This window comes from Triticum aestivum, chromosome 7B (genome assembly GCF_018294505.1).
Source record: "Triticum aestivum cultivar Chinese Spring chromosome 7B, IWGSC CS RefSeq v2.1, whole genome shotgun sequence".
Classification (NCBI taxonomy): domain Eukaryota; kingdom Viridiplantae; phylum Streptophyta; class Magnoliopsida; order Poales; family Poaceae; genus Triticum; species Triticum aestivum.
The window spans coordinates 569,860,250-569,867,438 of NC_057813.1; positions in this window are offsets into that span (position 1 = coordinate 569,860,250).

Sequence of the window (7,189 nt, forward strand, 5' to 3'; positions counted from 1 at the left end):
GTTGTCAACCGCCGCCGCCGCCGCTGCTCTACACCACCGCCGTCCCCGCACTCCGCCCGCACCACCTCGCCGCCCTCGCCCCTCGTCGCGAAGCCGCGCCACGCCGGAGCCCGCCGTCGCCACTGCCCCGCCTCGCCGGAGAAAGCCGCCGTCGCCGCCGGTTCATCTCAACCGACCCAGTACAAACTGAGAAAGCCCGCCGGTTTTTCTTTTAGTTCGGTTTTCTGAAAACCCTAGATTTGTTCTTTTAGGTGTAATATTTAACGAACGTTTTCTGTTTAGTTAGTTTTAGTGAACGTTTTCGTTCTGTAAATCTGTGTAGCGAACGTTCGTTATTTAGACTTTTTCTTTTTCTGTTATTTTCTGTCGAGGGACCTATTAGTAGAATTTCTTTTACAGATTAGTCCCTGTTTTTCAAACGACCACTACCTTTTACTCGTTAGTCCAAATCCAATGAAACCAACGCCCACCTCTTCATTATGATCCCCTCTATCCAGTAAAACAACTCACACATGTTTTTGAAAGTTTAAAATTTGAATTAGATCAGTTTTGTATTTGAACTTCGTTTGATCGTAACTTGAGTTTCGTAACTCCGATTTATTTGATTCTTTTTGCATCTCGAAGCTCTTGACCTAAACTTTCTGATAAGGCCAAATTCACATAATGTTGGTACTATTAGAAATTGTTTTATGTTGCAAGAGTTTTTGACTTGGTTTTGAAGTTTTACGAATTGTTTTCTTCGTTCTTTCTGGTCTTTTGAGTGATTGCTTATGTGTGGTTACTATTGTTTGCTTACGATAGATTGATCGGAGTGTGACGAGTAGAACTATCAAGAGTTTTGAGTGCGAATCATCTTCATCAACATTGCAGGCAAGTTCACACTTTGATCATATCCCTTTTCATACCCAGTTTTTATGCATTAGATCAATCCTCAAACACTTGCATGATTAGGATCTAATTAAATTGTGGGTTTTGGGAAGTAGAATGAGGTAGTACCTATTACCTGTGTTACGATTGAAACCTTTGGGAGTTACTTCTGCGTTTGCTTATTTTGCCATGCTATGCTAGTAGACGTGGATTGCGTGAGTGAATATCCATGACAGATGTGAGATTGTTATTAATGGTTTATCTAAGGTGGCAACTTAAATACACATCTGGGTGGATTGAGGCACTTGGAGTTACCAGGACTTGCCTGTTTTTTTGGAAATCCCGGGGGTACCGTGTGATTTTCCTATGGACCGCCACCCAGGCTCAAAGGGATCATAAGATAATTCATACTAGTAACTTACGTGTGCAGCCACAAGCCATTATGGGCTCTGGCATAGTTGACTAAGTCGTGCGAACTCTTATAGTGGTGGACTAGCAGATGTAGGGGATGTAGGTGTACCGGTCCACCCATCGTAAGGTGCTAGCGCTTCTGAAAGACTATGTCTCGGTCATCCGTTTCTCAAACACCCTGTAGTGCGAGAAACCAAACGGAGGCGATTGATTCTTGTGGGGAAAAGTGCGCAAACCTCTGCAGAGTGTACAAACTAATCATGATTAGCCGTGTCCCCGGTTATGGACATTTTTAGTATCTAGTACTTGGATTATCCTGTTGATCTCATCATGTTACTATTAATCAATATTGTTGGGTTTTAATGAGTACTTTTAATTGGGATTGAGAATGCTGTCAACCATTCTCAATATTTAACAACCACCCTGATAGTTAAATAAATGTATTCCTTTGCAGTAGGGAAAAATTGGCTTTACGCAAAACTGTAACCATAGAGCTTTTTCCACCAGCCAGATATGCATGTAGTGATAGCTCTTATTCATCATTGCTCTATGGTGTGAATTTTCCAGTACATTCACTGTACTGACCCTCTATGGCTGCAACGTCTCATGTTGCAGGATCTTACGATGAGTAAGTGATACGTTAGGGTTACGATTTCCTATACTCAACTTTGCCGTTGGTGTTGATGGGAATCCACAACCTTGTTGCTTCTGCTATTTTGGACTGAGGTAATAGTTTTTACGTTATTTTGTACATGTGATTTACCTCTGTTATAAATCCTCGAGTACTGTGTGTGTCAGCATACCGATCCAGGGATGACACGTAAGCACAGAGACTTGACCCATTCGGGTCGGGTCGCTACAAGATGGTATCAGAGCACATGTTGACTGTAGGACGTGACCCTAGAAACTGGCAAGACCATAGGAAAGATTTCTACTACAACTTTCTTTCAAAAGATCTTTTACCTCTCTTCTCTTCAAAGCTTATTCAAATATTTCCTTTTAGTGAGACCATACCCTTTTCCCCTTTTGACCCCCTCGAAGATTCGACTAATGAGACCACTCCAAGGAGTACAAGATATTGGATAACTAAGACCACTTCGGAATGAAGAGGATTTTTCAGAGCATTATAATGACGGAAACTACAACAGTGAAGACTCCGAAGACTAGGAGAATTTGAAGGCTGTGAAGAATTTCCAGATTTGGTATGACAAAGGAAGGCTACACTTATGGAACTTGGCAGACTAAGGAAGCTGTCAATACCCGAGATCAAGGTGTATCGGAGAAAGACTGGAACATGGAGCATTAGAACTCATTTTGTCAAGAAAGCCCCAAGGCAGGAGATATCCATTATGGAATGATAGCTCATGGCAGTAACATGGGCATAAACACGGTTATCCATGATGATATTGCTCGCTTATGCTATTATCACCGTGCTGAGCTAAGCATGCATATGCATGGAAAGATTGGATGGTAGAAGGCTGATGGAGGATCTGTCAGCAAAGGATGTCGTTTTAACATAGCTGGTGTATCACCAGGATCTAGAGAATTACATCAAGAAGTTTAAGATGGACTCACAGGAAGTTATATTTGACAAGGAAGCGTTTCGTGAAGAACTCAGGACCCAGGAGCTGAAAGTAGCCAGCTAGAGGAGCAAAACCTCGAGATACAGGAGATTCATCAGGAACTGAAGGACAGTAGGACCGTGGTTCATACCAAGGATGTTGAAACCCAGAAGTTTGGAATGAAATTTCAAAATATTGAAGATGGTATGAGAGACCTCGCGATAACAGAGTTGATCTGGCAAAAGAACTTGAGAAGGACAGCATGATCGGAAGAAGCCCATCGAAGACATGAACAAGACTGGAAGAGTTTGGCGACATTGACCTTTAGAATACCCAACCCCTGTTATATGCCTACGTTAGATGCGACGTTTGTGAGCTGTCATTTGTTTGATGTTTTTCCGACAGCCACAATAAAACCTGTATTTTCAAAACCATTGTTTGTATTGTGTGCATCCCTCTCTATCTCTCTTATCTCACCCCAAAACCCATGGACCCACTAGAGGATGAATGGAGATGAGCTCGTATTTTCAGGACCGATGAGTGAATTGGAGACGGGCCGATGGATTCAGAACATGGAGGATCACATGGAGAATAACCCTATAGCCGGAAAGTATATGACCCAACATGCTCTTAAGTGTTTTGAAAGAGGTGCTGCTACTTGGTGGAGGATGTACCAAACCATCAATGGATTGCAAGGAATAACCACTTGGAAGGAATTTAAGTTGACTTTGCCAAAGTCTCGGTTTGTGTCCCAGAAGTTGAGGCCTTATGGAAAGGATATGAATAAACCTTGTGCATACAAGCTTTGTGGAGAAATAGGACACAACCATAAAGAAAATAAGGAGAAATACCCTCATAAGCAAAGGATTACCAAAGGAGTTAGCCGAGGATCTAAGGGAAGCTTAGTTGGAGATTGTTCCCAAAGGTTTTGTTGTAGCAATGGAGGTTCAGTGAACATTAGTGGGAAAGCTTCGAGAAGCTAAAAAGGATGGCAAAGAGATCACTGAGATAAAGGAGAAAGTGAGCAAAGGAAAGGCCAAAGGTTTTCGTAAGGATGAGCACGACACCTTATGGTTCGAGGATCTTCTATATGTGCCTAATAATGTAAATATCAGGAAGTTAATACTTCAGGAGGCTCATGACTCACCATACTCGATTCGCCCTGGAAACATCAAGATGTATTTGAATTTGAAGGAGCGTTTTTGGAGAACTAGTATGAAGAAGGATATTGCCGAGTATGTAGCTGTATGTGATGTATGTCAGATAGTGAAGGTAGAACATCAGAAGCCAGCAGGAGTACTATAGCCTATGCCGATACCCGAATGGAAGTGGGATAAGCTTGGCATGAATTTCATTACCGAATTTCCTAGAACCCGATTGGGATATGATTCTATCTGGGTAGTAGTTGATTCGCTTGACCAAATTGGCTCACTTTATCCAAGTGAAAACCACCTATACAAGTGCGAAGTTGGCCAAGATATATTTGACCAGGATCGTATGTCTGCGTGGAGTTCCGAGGACCATCGTAGAGGAACACAGTTTATCTCAAAGTTTTGGAATCAGCTGCACCAGACTTTGGGTACTAGGCTAGAGTTCAGTACAGCCTTTCATCCGCAGACAGATGGACAGACTAAGAGTGTAAATCAGATTCTGGAGGACATGTTGAGAGCTTGTGCGCAAGATTATGGATCTAGTAGGAATGATAATTACCTTACGCGGAGTTCTCATACAACAACAGTTACCAAGCCAGTTTGAAGATGGCCCCTTTTAAGGTTTTGAATGGAGAAGGAGCCAGACACCATTGATGTGGGATGAAGTTGGGGACCGTCAGTTGTTTGGATCAAATGTGATCAAGGATCAAGAGAATGTTAAGTGGATTCGGGATAGACTGAAGGTAGCTCAGTCCAGGCAGAAGAGTTATGCAGACTCAAAAACGCAAGGAGGTAGTCCATGAAATTGGAGACAGAGCATGTCCTCGTATGTCCCCTCTGCGAGGAGTTAAAAAAACGATTTGGAGTTAAGGGAAATTTAGCCCGGAGATTTGTAGGACCATACCGAGTTTGGAACGTATGGGAGAATAGGCTAACAAGTTGGAGTCAGCAGAAGGACTGTCAGGAGTTCATGATGTATTTCACGTTTCCAGTTGAAGAAGTGCCATGCAGAGATGGCCAATATTCCCCTATAAGGACGCTTGACCCTCGAAAGGATAATGATGTTCCATGAAGTGGAGTATGGACTTCATTAGTATAAGTTTTTATCACGGAAAGTGGGATATCTCACGAGGATGAAGAGATGAATTACTATGGGATATAAAGGAGGTATGATGTTGGAAATATGGATCAATGGAAATTCCATGATGAGTCTGAGGAATCATGTCCTAGTTTGGTGCCAATAGAAGGAAGGAAGACAGTATAACTGGATGGATTTAAGTATGCCAGGAAGTTGGATGTTGGGATAATGATCAGTTGCCCAGATGATGTGTTCAAGGATTTTAAGTGATGAGATGGGCCATAACCCACAGGCCCCAGGACCTGCCAAGATGCAAGCACACTCTTGCTGAAGGAAAACCCTTGGAAGAGGATATGCCTTTACCCACCAACGATTTTATAGGAGCAACGCAAAACCTGAGAGTTGTGAAGACACGATAGATGTTGTTTGGCTTGCAGAATCAAGGGATTTATCCGAACTTGGTTCGTTGACAAGAGAAATTCTGCAATGCTTGTGAGGATGACTGAGTGTTAGCATGCGAGATTCGCTAAACCATATACAAGATAATGATTTGGGTGCGGGATGGATTGATCACCATACCGACTTACTCTTATTATTCGCCTTGCTATGTGGGATGGTAAATCTGAGTGACTTACCTATAGCAGAGAGACGACGATCAAGACCTTGTTTGAATCTTAGAATGGTATAAGCATTTTCCCCTGTACAAGGCAGTTGTTGCCAATTGTAGGATATACGGTGAGAATGAAGCCAGACCCATTTTCTGCAGGAGAAACCATAAATTGTTGACCACCATGAGATATCAATAGTTGTTTAGTATTGGCGCCAGACCCGTCAGCTAAGAAGAACCAGTCATGGAATAACCTTACCAAGATGAAAGGACAGAAGTATTGAGGAAAAGGTTATGCCACTACCGGAAGAGCCCAGAGAAGGAATTATCCTTAAGATCTGAGAAGACCGACACTGTCAGTAATAAGGATGGAGTATATGAGTTTTGATGGAACCGTAACCATGGTTCTAAGGGTGGTAGCACCCGAGACCCCGAAGATGATCGACGGATTTTGAGAAGACCCCCAAACCCTAAACTATTCCTTGCTAGCCTCTCCGAATCTTGAGGACAAGATTCATTTTAGGGGTGGTAGTTTGTAACATCCCAAAATTCTAAATTTTGGAATGTTATAAACAAATAGATTGTTTTGATTGATTGTTTGATTGTTGTGTGATTGATTGAAATTTGAAACTTTTTGAAAGTTAAATGAGAGGGAATAAAAGGACTTTCCCAAACTTTCATTTTTTTTGCTTTTATGATCTTCGGGAATTCAAATTCTTTTCATCACAAAACCCTGGAGAGAAGATGGCATGACTTCTTCCATTTATTTAAATGACAAGGGGTGTTGAAAATATTTGAATTTCATTTGGAAAATATTTCCAATTTTGAAACTTTATGCAACTCAATGATTTTCACGAGCGAAGATAAAATGACTTCTTCAAAACATATGAAATATGAGTTGGGAGTTTCAATGAATTAAATTCAAAGTTCTTTTGAATTTAATTTTTAATTTGGAGTTATTTGAGTTTTATTCAAAGTATTTTTCTCCGAAAATAACATATATGGAAAATAGGGTAACATGATTCCCTACAATAGAAAATTGGAGAGAAATAAATTTGAAACCATTTTGGTGTTTTTTTAAAATGATTTTATTGGGTTTTAAATAAGTCAGTAGCACTGTTTGAATTAATAGAATTATTGTGATTTTAATTTGAAGCTAGAATAATGTTCATGTTGTAGAAAATCTTTTTCTGAAAATTTTGATATATAATATGCCTATGTTGTATTTTTATTTTATTAGTATTATTTTATTTTTAGTGTCTGTTTTCTTTAAAAAAAATCTTCTTCTCTCCGCCGAACTGGGCCGGCCCAGCTCCTCAGCCAGGCCCAGCCCAGCCGAGCCGCTCGTCCCGACCTCGGACTCCCGAGCGGGAGACCGCCGCCGCCACGACAGCGCCACCGCCGCCGTGTCCTTCACGGACTCCACCTCCCGCGCCGCCTCTCCTCTGCCCCCTCCTGCACGCCTTGCGCCTCCCCTCCCCTCCTTAAATAGCGGCCCCGGTCCCCGCCTCTC